The sequence below is a fragment of the Camelus bactrianus genome, chromosome 21 (genome assembly GCF_048773025.1).
Source record: "Camelus bactrianus isolate YW-2024 breed Bactrian camel chromosome 21, ASM4877302v1, whole genome shotgun sequence".
NCBI classification, from domain to species: Eukaryota; Metazoa; Chordata; class Mammalia; order Artiodactyla; family Camelidae; genus Camelus; species Camelus bactrianus.
The window spans coordinates 6,951,156-6,968,177 of record NC_133559.1 but is presented as its reverse complement, the minus strand read 5'-3'; the positions used below and the strand labels follow the sequence as shown (position 1 = coordinate 6,968,177).

Sequence of the window (17,022 nt, the reverse complement as noted above, 5' to 3'; positions counted from 1 at the left end):
TTTGTGTGGTGCCGCCGCCGCCGGTGCAGCCGCCGCCGCCGCCGCTGCCCCCGTCTGTACCGCAGTGTCTGCTCCGCCCGCCCGCCCCGGTCCGGCCCGCCCCCCTCCCCCACCCCCGCCCCCGGTCCCGTCAGCGGGGTCCGGAACCCACTGTGCTGTCGCCTCTTCCTTTTTCGACGCCGCCGCCGCCGCCGCTTGAGGAGGCGAGCTAGCCGGGAGTTACACCGCCACCGCCAGGTGAGGAGCTTTGGCCTAGGCCGGCCTGGCCGCCCGCCCGCCCGGGGGCGGTGAGGAGCGAGGAAGGGAGGCTGGGAGGAGGCGGTGGTGGCGGAGGTGGGGGAAGGGAAAGGTGGAGGGGCGGGGGGAGGGGAAGCGCCCGCGAGCCGACGCCCGCCCGCGCGCCCCCGCCTTGCGTCCCCCTCCCCCCACCCCGGCACCGCGCGCCCCCGCCTCGCGCTCCCCCTTCACCTCATCCCCTCCCCCGGCTCCTCGCGCGCGCGCCCCGGTCTTTCACTTCGGCCTCGCGCGCCCCCAGCTCGTGTCCCTTCATTTCTTCTCCTTTTACTCTTTCTCCCCTTCCTCGCGCCCCGTTTCCCCCGCCTTCCCCGCTTTCACTCACTGCCTCATGCCCGCCATGCTCCCCTCCTTTCCTCTCTAACGAGCCCCCCCTTAACTCTATCCACCCCCAGTGGTGCCCTCAGGGTGCGGGGGCCGCTCCCTACTCTCAGTTTTGTGTTTGCCGGCGGTTGGGACAAATGGGGGATCCTTACGGGTGAAGGAAGCACAGGATAATTATCTTGATTTAGGCAGAGGAATCAGGAGCGCAGAATCTTACCCCTTTATTTCATCGTGCACCGTTCCCTCGTCCTCCCGGAGAAGGGAATTGTCTTCGTCTGTGTGGGTACTTCTCTAGCAACTAAACCACCGCTTTCTTCAGCTGAGCTTCTGGGACCCACTGGATCTGTATCCTAGTTCAGTGCCTGAGGGTCAATGGAGTCAGAACTTACCCTTCCCTAAACCAAACCCAGACTTAGAGTAGTTTTTGCCTCTCTGAGCTAAATTACACTAAGGAGCTAGCCACTCCTGTGAGTGCAGAGGTTTGGGTGCCATTCTCCAGCCCAGGACAGCTTTCCCCCTCACAAAGATATGGTAGCCTCTTTGGGTTCTTCCCCAGCATCAACTTCTCTCCAGACATAAGATGTTAGTTCATAGGGCTGGCACTGAAGTGGAGATGGAGGCATTGCTGGTGGGTGGGAGGCATGCGGCTGCTAACTGAGCTAGCTAGCACGCTTTTTTTCTGCTGTCATCTGGAGAATCAGGTAGCCTTCCGAGAACCAGTTTTTTCATTTCTGATAAACGATTATTTAGAGGGCTTGTGTGTGTGTGTCTGCGAAGAGAGCTGGGAGATACTTAATATTAGTGTATTTCAGCAAAGGAAAAGAGCAGTGCTTTCAGGCCAGACTGCAACAGAGAGATCTGGACTTGAAGCACGAGTAAAGGCAGGTTTAGCAGATCTGTGTTAGGAGAAGAGCTGATGCTTTTGAGTTTTTAAAACATTTCTCTCTGAAAATTTTTAGTTATTTTTTTTGAATAGACAATGCAGGCATAGAATCAAAGTGAAAAGAAATCTTCTCACCTGTTTCCTCCAGCCATCCAGTCCTCCTCCCAGTGCAGATGACTCCTGATTGTTTTCTTGCAGCAGCATGGAGTCTATATGTTGTTTTCTGTATGTTAGAGATTAACTTATTTGGGAGTTCAGTGCTAACTGTATTGCTCTTTCTTTGATACACTGAACTAAACTCTTCCTTGAGGTCTGATAACCACTTGGATTCATATTTTTGGTGCTGAATCAGTCTTGATGGAATATTGTCCTAGAGTAGCATTTCCATTGGTGCTTGGTTGGGAAGGAGGCTACTTCTGGAGCTGCTAAAGGTGGTGCCATGGAGGGGCTCTGTGTATTTTGAGGGAAAATCCACACCTGTTGGAAATGGTGCTTTTTTGGTGACTGATATCCAGTCTCTGACTGTTTTGGAATGGATTGGGTCAAGGATAGTCTTTCCTTGGGCTTTTTCCTTGGATAGGCTATATAAATAAGGAGTTAATGGGAATAACTGATCTGGTAGTACTGTCTTCAGTTTTTTTATTTTTATTTTTTTATTAAGTTATAGTCAGTTTACAGCGTTGTGTCTATTTCCAGCGTAGAGCACAATTTTTCAGTTATACATGAACATACATATATTCATTGTCACATTCTTTTTCTCTGTGAGCTACCACAATATCTTGTATATATTTCCCTGTGCTATACAGTATAATCTTGTTTATCTTTTCTACATATGCCTGTCAGTATCTACAAATTTCGAATTCCCAGTCTGTCCCTTCCCACCCCCCTCCCCTCTTGTCTTCAGTTTTAAGAAGAGTATAATTTTTAGTCTAGTGGCAGTGATAGTCATGGTAAGGAATGAAGTAGATAAGTATTAATCAACGGGAATCAGAACACTGGACCTTTAGGCTGAGTAACCCAGTTTGAGAGGAGGTGAGGCTTATGGACTTTTGTCCTGCCTGTTCCTTGCTTGAGAACATTTTGAATGAGGTGAGAGTGATTTGTAGCTGACAGCAGCATCCATCTTTATGGCACTGTGGTTTGCCTTCCCTGACTGTGTGTGATGTCTGTTAACTTCCTGTTTAGAGGCGGTCTGAATAGAGGCTGCATTCAAATACTTGTCTAGGAACAATGTTAACCAGGTTCCCTGATCAGCACTTGAGATCTAAGTTCTGGCAGTAACTCTTACAGCAGTGTTTAGCATAAGGCCACAGAGTGGAGAAGGGAGGGAAATGTGAGAAATTTGTTCTGATTCTTATAGTCTTAAAGTGCATTCAAAAGCCTGTGTGCTGCTCAGCCCCCCTTGTTTTTTCCCTTGGCTGGGTCTAGCCAGACCTCCAGGTTGGGTTTTGATCAGAAAACAGCAGTGTGGAAGAAGAGTCAATGTGTCAATTATAGTATCCTAATCATATGCTGGGGCCTCTGGATTCATCCTAGCTTTAAGCATTATCATGTATGTTGTATGTAAACCAGGCCTCTTGTTTCAACTTACTGATTCTTACTTCCTTATCGCCCCTACCCACCAAGCTGGAGATGCATGTATAGGGGAACAGCAGTTGTGCTGTCCTGGTTTCTAGACTGTGGAGCATATTCCATGTTAGCCACCCCATTGAGAGTCATGCTGACAAGCAGCCCCTCAGCTCAGAATGATCATATTGTTTAGCTCATTGAGAAAAACCAAACCAGCTTTGGTTGATTGAAGCAATTGCTAGAGAAATTGTAAGATTTGAGCCATAACTGGAACCAAAGGACTTTTTTCTCCAGACCCTGTGCAGTGCTTAGGCATGTATCCTAATGTATTAAGACATAATAGCCAGGCATTTTCTGAGACAGTTTAGAGAGGAACGGGAAAAAAAGACACACACTCAGATTGACTATAAATCTAGTGGTGGCATAAAGCTGTCCACCTCTTGCTCAGGAAAAATCCAACCTATCAGGCAGTGCCACACAAAGTTACAGTTCTCCTGCATTGGCTAGAGCTGGGAAAAGATACATAAGGAAGTTCAGTTTCTGTTGAAAAGAGCTGGCTTTTGAGGGAAGAGCTTCTATTAGGCATATTGTTGGTTTTACCTTCAGTAATCCCTGTGATGCTTTTTCTGTAGGTACTGGTTAGGGATTTTGGCGGCTCCAGAGTCCATGAAGCAGAGAGCCTCCCATGTTCGAATTGTAGTGTTGAAAGCCTCTGAAGAGTAGATTTGATTTGAATGCTCCCTCCTCATGTTCCATCTTTTACTTTTTCTTTTATGATTATATGAAATATTTCTATACTGTTTGAGTTTATCTAGTAGGAAAGGAGTGATCCAGGGTCATTAGGGTTTCACCAGTCTGATGTACTTCTTAGGTGGTATCTCAGTAACGTGTGGTGTCTCCCTGAAAATCCACTCATCTTTGCCATTCCCTTAAGTTGCCATCAACTGGCAAGAAGCTATCAAGAGTTTTGGGTTACAGTATCAGAAGCAACGGATGAATAAGAACAAATATTTTGTTGCTTTTGAGGTATGAAATGGTCAAATCCCAGACATCAAAGAGACATAGTCAATGCAGAAGCTTCTTGGGCAGCATGTGAACTTAATTGTTATTAATACTAACCAGTAAACTCTTAATGAAAATGCCAGTACTTCAATATTTCTGAGTCATTCTCTTGTTTCTTTTCACATCTGGCTAATGTACATTTTAAAAAATAATTCAGGTTACCATTACTTGAACCTGAAAATCTTGCCATAAACCTCCTGATAAAGCTTTCTTGATCTTGTCTCATTTTAGGGGAAGATGGAATTTGTAATCTCCCGAAATAAAGGCTGGAATGTTAGGATTTAGATTAGACATTAGGATTAGTAAATTCGCATTATGGTCGTGAGGGATTCGAAATGTTAACCAGACAGGTTGTGCATCTCTTACCTAGAAGGTATTTATAAAGTTAGCTTTTTGATAGTATTTAAATTCAGACTTTTGGGAAGGGGGAGTTTGTGGGCTAATAAGTGGCAAACTGGAATATCAGAACACAGGTATAGAGAGTCTAGAAATTCTGGGTCAAATTCTAGCTTTTCTGTATTAGATATATGACTTTGGTAAGCCTCCTAATTTTTTAACTCTCATTTCTTGCACAGTAAAAGCTAGTCTTTACAGTGGACTCTAAGGTCTTACATGGTTTGCCCTTCCTCATCCGTTCTCTTTTTGATCTTCTGTCATCCTCCCTTTTGCTGACTCCATTCCAGCCACATTGACTTGTTCCTCAAATGCATGTCCTTTATCTTAGGACCTTTGCGCTCGTTACTCCCACTAGTGGGAAATAGCTGAGTTTTCCCACAGAGATAATACATATGACCAATTTTCATACCTTTTTCAATCAAGTCTTTGCTTAAATGTCACCTTTTCAGTGAGACCATATTCTACCCCTATTTCAAATTGCACGTTCAGCTTCCACCCCTCGCTCCTAATCCTTTTCTGTTTTTTTTTTTCCTTTTTTATAGTACTTACAACTTTCTAACATACTTATTTGTTACATTCATTGCTTATTGGTTCCCCTGGTATAAGATCTATGAAGGCATGAATTTATTATGGTGTTTTGTTTAATGCCTAGTACAGTGTCTGGCATATAGTTAATATTCAGTAAATATTTCTTGATCAAATAGGAATTATAACTTTTTCTAACCTCATGTTTGTTTATAACAAAACTATGAAATGTGGTAAGTGTGATACAGGATCTTAAAATGTCTTTTGAACTTTGAAACATTAGACAAATAATGATGGTAAAACGATTGCCTTCCCATTGAAATGGTAAATAATACTTGATTATTGGAAAAAAGTTTAAATATATTCGCATATATTATCACGTCTCTCCTAAATTCCAGCCCTCTTTGTTTCCAGTTGTCTACTGTGTGCTAGACATATCCATCTCTGTCTTCCATTGGTACCTGACACTCAACATCATCATCTATTCCTCTTTCGTGAGTCATTGAGTCACCTAAGCCAGAAATGTGAGGATCACTGTCAATTCTCTCTCTTATCCATTACTTTCTAAATATTTCTGAATCTTTACCTTTTCCTATATCTCTGTTACTGGTCTCCTAATTCCGGATCACAACAACTCTTATTTCAAATACTGCCGCAATCTTGTAACAGGTGTCTCTGTTTTTAGTGTTACCCCCCCCCTTTTTTTTTTGAGAATAGAAAAGGAGTTTATTAGGTCACACTGCCATAGACAACAGCGGGCTACACAGAAGAGAGGTGCCTGTGTGAGCCTAGTCTTATTCCCTTTTAAACTCTCAATCATACTGTCTTCAAAGTAGTCTAACTTAGAGATCTGTTTATTCTGCTTCCCCTTCTCAAAAGTATTCAATAGTTTCAGATCATTTAAAGGTAAAATTTAAACTCTGCATAGTATCAAAGGCACTTTATAATCTTGGCCTTTGCCTTTCTAGCCAATCTTACTTTTCTCCCTTACAGTTTATATATGAGTAAATACAGTTCTTTTGGTGCCCAGATCAGCTTTCAAATCTCCTGTCAAGTTTTCCTTTCTCTGGGAAGTCTCCTTTGACTTGCCCAAAGAGACTTAGATATGCTTTCTAATTTGATCTCACTCTGTTTTATAAATATCACTTGTCTCCCCTCAGTGGACTGTCAAAACATTCTAAAATAAAGAGGTACGATGTCTTTTTACTATTATGTCTCCAGTACCTAGAATGGTGCCTGTCACCTAAAAGATTTTTTCAAATATAAATAATTCTGTGGGTTGAGAAAATGCTGCATACATTTAGAAGATGCCCCTTTTGTTCTGAGGTCAAAAGAACAAGGGTGGAGTCTTGGTTCCATTTATCTGTGTGACCTTGGTTGAGTCACTTGAAGTCTCTAAGCTGTAGTTTCCTCAATTAGAAATGAGGATCAATAGCTGCCTTATCTATTTCACTAGGTCTCTATGTCAGTCAAATGAGATTATGCATGTAAAGATACTTCATAAACTGTAAAGCACTGTACAGATGTTATTATGTGCTGACACAAGCTGACTTTCTCACAACTTATTTTTTTCTTGTTTATATTGATGTAAGGCCCTTTCTTTCTGTCATTGAAACCATAAATACTTGACAGCATGTGTTTTCTTCATATCCATTTTCATCAGTGGATGTAGTATGCTCCTGAATATCATCTTAAATGTGGCAAGTTTAAAAGGCTATCCTAGCAGTCCAGTGGATTAAAAAGGTTGTAAAATCCTGAGAGTTTATACTTCTCAAGGAGTACTTCAGTCAGGAATTCTGTAGTTTTTTTTCTCAGATTAAAAAAATTGCATTTCTGCAGCTTTTGGGACTTGAAGGGAATTTTTAAAATGTAAATATAAACTCATTTGTTGAGCACTTTCTTTGTGTAAGGCTTTGTGCTATTTTAATTCTTACAGTAACTCTGTGAGGAACATGCTATAATCATTTTACAGATAAAAAAGCTCAATTCTCAGGGAGGTTGTCTTTTGCTGGAATCTCAAAGATTAATAATAAAAGTAGTGAATCCAGTATTTGCACAACTGTGCCTGACTCCAAAAGTTGTGATCTTACCATTCTCCTAACGCTTCTCATAGGGTTTTGTTTTGCCTTAAAAAAATTTTTTTCCCCTCAATGTTAATAGGTCTTATATGAAAAAAGTTACATGGTCAAATTCAAATACAGTTTTGGAAAATTGTGGGTTAAATTAACACAGATTTGTTAACAGTGTAACTTCCCAGAGCCTTACATGTCTAAATAAACATTGTACATTAGGAGTGGTAAAAGAATGGCTGAACGATGCAGAGCTTCTGAAAATTATTTGACCATGAAAGAGCATCTTAAGGTACTAGTGATCTCACTGAATACTTTGAGAAGACAGTACTGCACTTTGCTGTTATGCTTCCCAGTAGTTCCTCTGTGGGTTAAATATTTTTTAAAGGGTTGTCATTCTTGAATGAGGGAATTAACTGCTTTTGTGTGCTGGTTTTCCAGAGAACAAGTATGGTAGTGTTAGGCCAGATATTTTTTAGAAACTTCACTGGTATGGAGGCTGCAGTTTTTCCCCCCATGAATCTTATAAGGCAAATGGCACAGCTCATCCAGCTTGGCCTTCACCTTCAATGAGTTCCCAGGAGGATAACTGTAACTGAGCTGCTGCCCCCACCTTCTTTCATCTAATGTGCTAAAAAGTAGGAGAGTAAGGTTTCAACTTTGTGATTGAGTGGAATCTCTGAGCCAGGAGCAAGAAATTCTTTCTGTAAAGATAGTTGTATCACACTAAGAAATCTGTAAAGCCTACGATTCTTTGTCTTCTGTGAGGCATGCAGACAGACCTGGAGATCAGAGGCGAGAAGGAACAAAGTCCTTTAAAGGTGATATGTTGGTATTGAAATTAAAACTTTGAGAAACTTGTCTTACGTTGTTTAAAGGCATAAAGGTTACCTAACTGGTGTTCACCACTGAATTACAAACTTTTATCCCATGGTTTGAGCTACCAGTGAAAAATACTGAAAATATTTCCCCAATAGGATAACATTTTTTGGAGGGAGGGGCAGTTTTCTAACCACTCTAAATAACATTTATAAGGCTAGATTGATGTGCTGCTATCAACGAGATTAGCAGTTGGTCATGTCTGTTGCTACTGCCCTGGACAAATTGGCTAGAAGACCCTATATTAGGTTCTGTCGGAAATTTGATGTGAATAGCATGACACTCTTCCCATGTACTAGTGTTTGGCTTTTAATAAGTGTCCATGAATAAATTATTATGTTACTCTGGTGCCATTCTTTTCTCATTTTATGATTCATTAATAAAGAATGCTCATTTCTTTAGCTGAGTGAATTGTGAATTTGAAAGTTTTGCTTCCTTAGAGTATTTTAAATCTAGATATTTTGTGCCAAGTGAATGGAAACTAGAATATGGGTCTCTTATTGCACTAAAATCCAGTCCTAAATTTTCATTAGCCTGCATTTTTAACTCTTCACCTTCTGCTTGAGAGCTATTTCCCAGTTGAGTTCTGTATAATGCATTAATATTGAACTGAAAGCTTTCAAGGAACATGGGTGACCGGAAAAGAATCTTTTGCAGCTGTGTTTGCAGTGGACAGAAACATCTTAAAAAGGGCAGTTGCATCTTTGAAAAACCTTGAGGATTCAGTGGAGTAAGATCTCTGTAGCTTAAATAGTGGTGTAAAAGTTTGTCTGAGATCTAATAACTACTATACATAGAGTTACCACCTCTTATTAACTGTTTTGCTTGTTGTATTTGTACTACCAAAGCCTTGATGTATATCTGGTATTAAATTGTACATTCCCAATTTTGTCAAAGATAGAGTGGTAGATGTCTCGGAAGAGTATATCCAAGGTTAGAATCTGAGCAGTCTTCATTTCCAAATTGAATCTTCTATTCTGGCAGGCTGAATACCTGATCATATTCACAGGAAGGAGTAAAATACAATATGATTTTTTTGTGTGTACAAACAAAAGTTGTATCAAAAAATAAAACTTGAAAGTTTGTAGTTATGAGTGACTTCTGTGCTGTCTTCTGGATTCAGTTGTGTTGAGAGTGTGAAAAGGACTGTATAAGGGACACTTTTATGGTACAGAGAGGTTATTAGAGGAGGACAGTTGAGATTTTTACTCATTGTTTTATAGCTGTAGGGATTAACTGAAGAAGCCTTTATGTGGTCATTTTAATTTTGTTGTTATTGGGGCTGTTTAGCACACCTTGCATGTGTTGCCTAGACTGTGCCACATTAGCTTTTACTGGTTGTTGTGAAAGCGTTGCACTTCCTCATGCACTCTCTCTCTCTCTCTCTTGCTCTCTCTCAGAACCAGCCATTCTCAATGTTATGCATAAATTGAATTCTGGTGTCTGGATATGAGAAAATAGTCTAGTATTGGTACTAATTTTAGGGGGCGTTATTCATGTAATTAGTTGAAACCGTTCCTTCTTTGGTAAAACTGGAATAATTTTTGGTCTCTGTGAAGAATATAGCTCTGCAGTCGGAAAGTCCTGGGTTCAGATTTCTACTCTACCACTTACTAGTTGTAAGACCTTTAACTTAACTTCTCTGTGCCTGGCAGATAGTAACAATTCAGTAAGCGTTAGACATTTTTACAAAAGATAATGGTAAACCTAGCACATCGTTTGTGTGTGTGTAAAATGTATATAACTTAAATTTACCATTTTAATCATTTTTAGGTGTACAGTTTAGTGGCATTAAGTACATTCACATTGTTGAGCAGCCATCACCACTACCCATTTCCAGAACGTTTTTATCTTCCCCAAATGAAACTGTGTCCCATTAAAAAATAATTCCCCATTATTCCTCCCCCTAGCACCTTGCAACGACCATTCTACTTTCTGTTTCTGAGAATCTGACCACTCTAGGTACCTCATATAAGTGAAATCATACAATATTTGTCCTTTTGTCATTTCAGTTTAGCATGATGCCTTCAAGATTCATCGATGTTGTAGCACGTGTCAACATTTCATTCCTTTTAAAGGCTGAATAATATTCCAGTTTTTGTATATCTGTTCATCTGTCAATGGATGTTTGGGTTGTTTCTACCTTTTGGCTATTGTGAATAATGCTACTATGAACATGAGTGTACAGATATCTGTTTGAATCCCTGCTTTCAGTTTTTTTGGGTATATACCCAGAATTGGAATTGTTGGATCATATGGCAATTCTATGTTTAATTTTTTTGAGGAACTGCCATACTGTTTTCTACAGTGACTGTACTGTTTACATTTCCACCAGTGATGTAGGAGGATTCCAGTTTCTCTGCATCCTTACCAATACTTGCTATTTTCTGTTTGTTTGTTTTTTTTTAATTTTTGTTTTTATAAAAGCCATCCTCACTGCTGTGAAGTAGTTGTATCTCATTGTGGTTTTGATTTGCTTTTCTCTCATGATTAGTGATTTTGAGTATCTTTTTTATTGCTTATTGGTCATTTGTATGTCTTCTGTGGAGAAGTGTCTGTTCAAGTCCTTGCCCATTTTTTAAATTGGGTTGTTTGTTTTTTTATTGTTGAGTAGTAGGAGTTCTTTATACTGGATATTAATCTTATGTCAGGTAAATGACTTGCAAATATTTTCTCCCATTTTGTGGGTTATTTTTCTTCACTCTGTTGATAGTGTCCTTTGATGCACAAAAGTTTTTATATTTGATGAGATCCAGCTTACTTTTTCTTTTGTTGACTATATTTTTGGTGTCATATTCAAGAAATTATTGTCAACTCCAATGTCGTGAAGCTTTTGCCCATTTCCTTCTAAGAGTTTTATAGTTTTAGTTCTTATATTTAGGTCTCTGATCCATTTTGAGTTAATTTTTGTATATGCTGTAAGGTAGAGGTCCAGTTTTATTCTTTGGCATATGGATTTCCAGTTTTTCCAGCACCAGTTGTTGAAAAGACAGTCTTTTCTCCATTGAATGGTCTTGACACCCTTGTTGATGATCATTTGACCACATATGCAGAGGTTTGTTTCTGGAGTCTCTATTCTGTCCCATTGATTTCTATGTCTGTCTTTATGTCAGTACCACACTGTTTTGATAACTGTAACTTTGTAGTAAAATTTTCAAGTCAGGAAGTGTAAGTCTTCTGACTCCTCTTTTTCAAGATTGTTTTGGCTATTTGGGATTCCTTGAGATACTGTATGACTTTTAGGCTAGGTTTTTTTGTTCACATCCTTTTTTGTATTGAGCTAAACAATATAAAATTAAACTGAATGGGATCCTCTTCCTACAATATGGCAGCTGATTCCTGTCATAGGGTTTTTAAAAAAATTTTTTTAATTAAAAAAAATCAGGATATGTGGTGAAAAGTTTCTCATTTCTCACCTGCCTAGTTTTAAGCCCTATCACTGTTACTCCTTTCTTTTCTGTCATTTCAGTTTCTTTATATATATGCAAGCAAGTGTGAATTTATTTTTAGTTTTACTTCTTTTTACGTAGAAGATAGCATAGTTTTCTGCATCTTCCTTTTTTTTGTTTAATTATAGAGGATACTTTTTTCAAATCTGTACGTAGAGAATTTACTTATTCTTTAAATGAGAATTTTAAGGGTGAAAAATTTTTCATGAATATCAGAACTTCATTGGGAAAGAATATTTGAATTTATGGCTGTATACCTTTTCTGTTGCCTACAAGTCTTGCTTTTTAATGACTTTCATTGCTATTTTTCTCTTGGTATTGAATAAACATAATTTGAGCACCACCTAAACTTAATTTAGGAATGCTGATTACCTAGTTCATAAAATCTGTTTTATAATTTCACCTATAGTCCTAAATCCCAAATTATGTCAGAAAATCCAAGGCTCTGATCAGTGACATAGGGTTATTTTTCCAGTTCCTGGAGTATAGGCTTCAAGTGGTTTTCTCTATTCTAGAATAGTTCAGTCTAGGAAAATAACAGTTAATCAATCACTCTGATAAAGAGAAAACTTGAGTTTCTTTTCTTATGTGTCAGAGCTCTATTTGCTTTATAACCACCTAAATCCACTGGTTGTGGGGAACTGAAAAAGCCTGACCATCATTCATATATTCGTATGAACATTTGTTGTACATCTACTATGTAAAAGACATACACACAGGTGGTGTAGATTATATAAAGGTAAGTGATACAACGTTATTCCTCAAGAAGATAAATAGTCCAGAAGAAGACATGTATTAAAATTAACTATAATACTAGATATAGTATGTTTATAAATTAAGTAACAAACGTATTAGGAAGAACATATCAGCACCTTTTACAACTTGGGTCTAAAGTGTGGGTTAAAATTACCAAATCCTGAAAATTCTACTTTTAGAACCTCTCTTTATTCCATCTATTTGTGTCTATCCCAACTTCTGTTGTTTTCGTTTTAGCCATTGTGATTGCTTGCCCATATCTATTTAATACTTTGGACATGTTTTTAATAATAACTAATACTTACCGGGCTTTTCTATGTGTGGGCACTATTTTAAGCGCTTCACATTGATTAACTTGTTTAATCTTCACAATACTCTAAAGGTAGATACTGTTAATCACTCCTATTTTATGAATGAAAAAAAACTGAGGTGCAAAGAGATTAAGTAATTTGCCTAAGGTCACATATCTAGCAGGTAAAATTGCTGGGATACAAAATCAGGAAGTCTGACTCTTAAGCTGAAATTCTTGAGCATTATGCTGTATTCTTCCTGTGTGTGTGTGTGTGTGTGTGTGTGTGTGTGTGTGTGTGTGTGTGTGTGAATTACACACTATGTCATTGTTTTAGTGTCTGTAACATTTCATTGTATAGATATACTTTAATTTACTTAATATATTCTCTCTGAGGAACATTAGGATGTTTCCAGTTTTTGTGTGTGTGTGTACTGTCATAACCAGGGTTCCAGTGAAACGTCTTACGTACACCTTTGTACATTTTAGTATATCTATAGGTAAAATTCCTAAAAATACAGTTACTGAAACAGAAGAGCATGCACATTTAAAATTTCATTACATATTATTAAATTATCCTCCACTAATTTGTACCAATTTACATTCACACCAACAGGCTCTGAGAATTTCTAAAACAACTCAATTTAAATCTAAGTTAGAGGGGGGAAGGTATAGCTCAAGTGGTAGAGCACATGCTCAACATCCATGAGGTCCTGGGTTTGATCCCCAGTACCTCCTCTAAAAATAGAAATAAACATAATTACCTCCTCCCCAGACAAAAAAATTTACAAAAAAATTTTAATTTGAGGAAAGTAATATGGCTGGACAGTGATGAGTACCATCTTCAGGTAACTTTGTTGAGCTCCCAGTAGGCAGAGGCAGAGAGCCAAACACTGCCATGTTGGCAGGGTCATACTGTTTTCAGGAAATGGGGATGTTAAGATGAATAAGACCAAATGCCTTGTACAACTTAGATTTCCTTCTGACTAGTTGTGCTCCTCAATGAGTCACTTACTCATCTTCCCCCTCATCCCATTTCTTTGCTTTTAGGGTGAAGGTGCTTTGTTTTATTCAATAGATTTAAATTTTGTTTTGTGAACTTAGAATTTATTCGTAGGCCTTCACCTGCCCAGAGTAGGGTTAGAGTAGAGGAATTACCTTTATTGGTACCATGACCTCACATACATTCTGTTATCCCATATTCAGGACACTGTCAGAAGTAAAATGAAAACAGACTTAGTTTTTGTAAATATCCTTAAGGAGTGACAGGAAATTTGACTAATTCAAGGGTAAGAGATGTTCAAAGTTACCATCTCCTTTGGGATTAAAAGAACATTGGAGACTGTTTCATAGATTAATTGTTGGTGGTGATGATGTCTTATTTAATTCCTATTCAGGAAGTCTTCCCTTTTATTTCCAAGGAGCAAAAAAACTTGTCTTCTGGGCCTGTTAATATCAGTTCTGTTAAGTTTTGGATTCACTATGATATTTCCTTCTGTTGATTGACCAAAAGATTTAGATCCATTGCTGATCTTTATCTTCCTTATTGCTTGACACTAGTTTTTGGAAGTGGTTTCTTCACTGGTTTTCCTCACTGGTTTGAGGAAAAGAAACCGGAAGCTTCAGTTGTCGTATCAGTACTACCTGTTTATAGCATAAGCCTGAATGAAAGCAACTGTGAAGGGGATTCTAATTTTAAAATGTTGAAAGCTTAATGATTGTGATATTTGAAGCGAAATTTATTCCTGGAGTTCTCTTTTATCTCTTTTAGCTTGACAAGAAACATCTCTAAACAAACCTTAGTGAAGGGGGAAACATTTCTCTTCCATTTACTTATATAAATGGGTTTTTTTCCCTTCACTTTCTTCCATATTTTAGATAAAATTAGGTTAGTGCCACTTTTGAGACTTCACTTGGGACAGAGATAATATTAAAGAGAAAGTGCTAGTGTCCATCAGAGTAAACTTGATGGAGGGAAGAATTTTACCTAATTCATTGTTGTAACCTTTGCACCTAGAGCAGCAGTGCCTGCCATGTAATAGGTGATTAATTTGTTGAGTGAACAGAAAATAGAAAAATTATGATATCTCATAGTTGGCATTTTGTATACCATTTAAGATGAATGATCTAGTTATATATGTCATCTTGGATAAATATCAAAGGTAATGTTAAGAAAAAGTAAGTTGCAAAGTGATACACATACGTCTATGAGGTATAATACCATAAAAATCTTAAACTTGCAAAACAATATAATACTTTTTATATAGATATAGCAGTACACACAAAAGTACAAAAAAAGAAATGGCAGAGATAAGCACCAAACCTAGCGTAGTGATTACGTTTGAGAAAAGGAAGAGGGAAATAGGATTGGAATAGTCAGAGAGCTTCCATTTTATTTGTAATGTTATGTTTCTTTTCTTTTTTAAAATATTTTTTAATTTGACAGTCTATAGTTGTTTCTTTTTTTTAACTTTTATTTTTCTTACTCTTTTTTTTCTTTTTAAAGCCCAATATTTTATCCTTTTTTTTTTTTTGGAGGGGGAGGTAATTAGGTTTTGTTTTATTTACTTACTTACTTACTTATCTATCTATCTATCTATCTATCTATCTATCTATCTATCTATCTATCTATCTACTTATTTAATGGAGGTACTTGGGATTGAACCCAGGACCTTGTGCATGCTGAGTACACACTCTACCACTGAGCTATACCCTCCCCTCTATAGTGTTATATTTCTAAAGCTAGGTAATAAGGTGTTGTTTGTTATATTATTCTCTACACTTTTTTGTAAATTTGAAATTAAATAAACTAAATGAGAGGGTATAGATCAGAGGTCAGCAAACTTAAGGGCTGATAAGCCAAATTTTGCTACCTGTTTTTGTCCAGCCTATGAACGAAGAATTATGAGTGCTTTTTACAGTTTTAAATGGTTGGAAAAAATCAAAAGGTGGATATTTTGTGGTACGCACAAATTACGCAAAATTCTGATTTTGGTGTCCATAAATAAAGTTTCATTGGAAATAACCACACTCCTGCTTTTTTTTTTTTTTAATTCTTGCTTATGTTTGTCAGCAATTCTTTTTTTTTCTGGCTAGGGGAGGTAATTAGGTTTATTTCTTTATTTATTCTTAGAGGAGGTACTGGGGATTGAACCCAGAACCTCATGCATGCTAAGCATGTGCTCTATCACTTGAGTTATACCCTCCCCTCACCACATTCATTCTTTAAATGGCTGCTTTCACACTCCTACAACATCAGAGTTACTACTCACAGCAAAGATTAGGCCCCCAAAGCCTAAGATATTTATTGCCTGTCCCTTTACAGAAAAAAGCCAATCTATGGTATAGGTGAATTCTGGTCCTAGATTAATGATGGTATAACTGAGCAAATGAGCTGTTATTTGGTGAGTACTTATAATAAGTTGGAGGTAGTTATCCCCAGATTGTATCTTTTGAAAGAACATTTTAATCAAAGAAAAGTCATCCAGATACTGACTTTTATGGAAGTTTTTAAATAGTTGCCCCATAGTAGTCTTCATCTTGTTGAATAAGTCTAAAGTTAATGCATTTTCCCCCTTTGAATCACTCCTTAAGTTGCTTGTTATTAAAATTCCTGATTGTCATTTAATCTTGAATATTTGACAGGTTGTATTTTTTTTGTTTTTGTTTTTAATTTTTTTGTTTAATGGAGGTACTGGGAATTGAATCCAGGGCCTGGTGCATATTAACCATGCACTCTACCACTGAGCTATTCCCACCCACCCCCATCCTGAGTTTTAAATACCTACTAGAGCTTTGTGATTTGGGATTGGTGTTTTGGTAGCTTATTGTTTCTTATTTCCAAGAATTTTCAGCAAAGAAGCAGCATTTTAAAGGAATGTAATATTTAAATATGCAAACATAACAAAGTCACTGAAGTAAGGGCATCTTATTCAGCAATCCTTCTTTTAGTTTTAAATGTATTAAACTTTGGCCAAGTGCTTAGTTTTGGGAACTTAACCTATACAGCAGGTGTAGTGATTTGAATCCATTACAGTACAGTTGATATTTTTTAAAGATGTAGTGCTGAATCCCCAAAGAAGAAACCGTTCTAAGGCACATACTTAGACTTCAGAGCAACGTGATGTAATTTTGATTATTTGTAGAAAAATAATGACTTAATAATAGTCAGTATTTCCCTGAGAGGCACTGATTTTTCTTTTGCACTCTGTTGTGTAGTCTGAGACATTTAGCATCAAAAGTCAAGTAATCCTATTTGAGGTAACTGTATTTGGTTCACATTCTCCCCAGGTTACATAAGATTATTGTGCGCTTATATTAGAAGAAACGGAAAAGACAAAATGAGATGATTTGAGTGTTCTTCATCTTTTCTTCCTTATAAAGTGTTTTAAGAGATTTTAGTTTTCAAAGCCATAGCTACAGTATTTTTTTTTTGTTGAAGTATAGTTGATTTACAGTGTTACGTTAATTTCTGGTGTACAGCATAGTGATTTAGTTATACATATATATATATATATATTCTTTTTC

At 37.8% G+C, this 17,022-nt stretch overlaps 1 protein-coding gene across 3 annotated transcripts in view; it reads left to right on the top strand.

Moving 5' to 3' along the window:
- The first annotated feature begins 94 nt into the window (after positions 1–94).
- GATAD2B (GATA zinc finger domain containing 2B) overlaps positions 95–17,022 on the top strand; it is a 73,049-nt gene continuing 56,121 nt past the window's right edge. For 2 of the 3 annotated variants that reach the window (XM_074349466.1, XM_074349465.1), the window contains exon 1: positions 95–237. The gene's annotated coding sequence lies outside the window, so the exon portion shown is untranslated. The remainder of the gene's footprint in view (positions 238–17,022) is intronic. The other variant, XM_074349464.1, reaches the window with a different exon arrangement.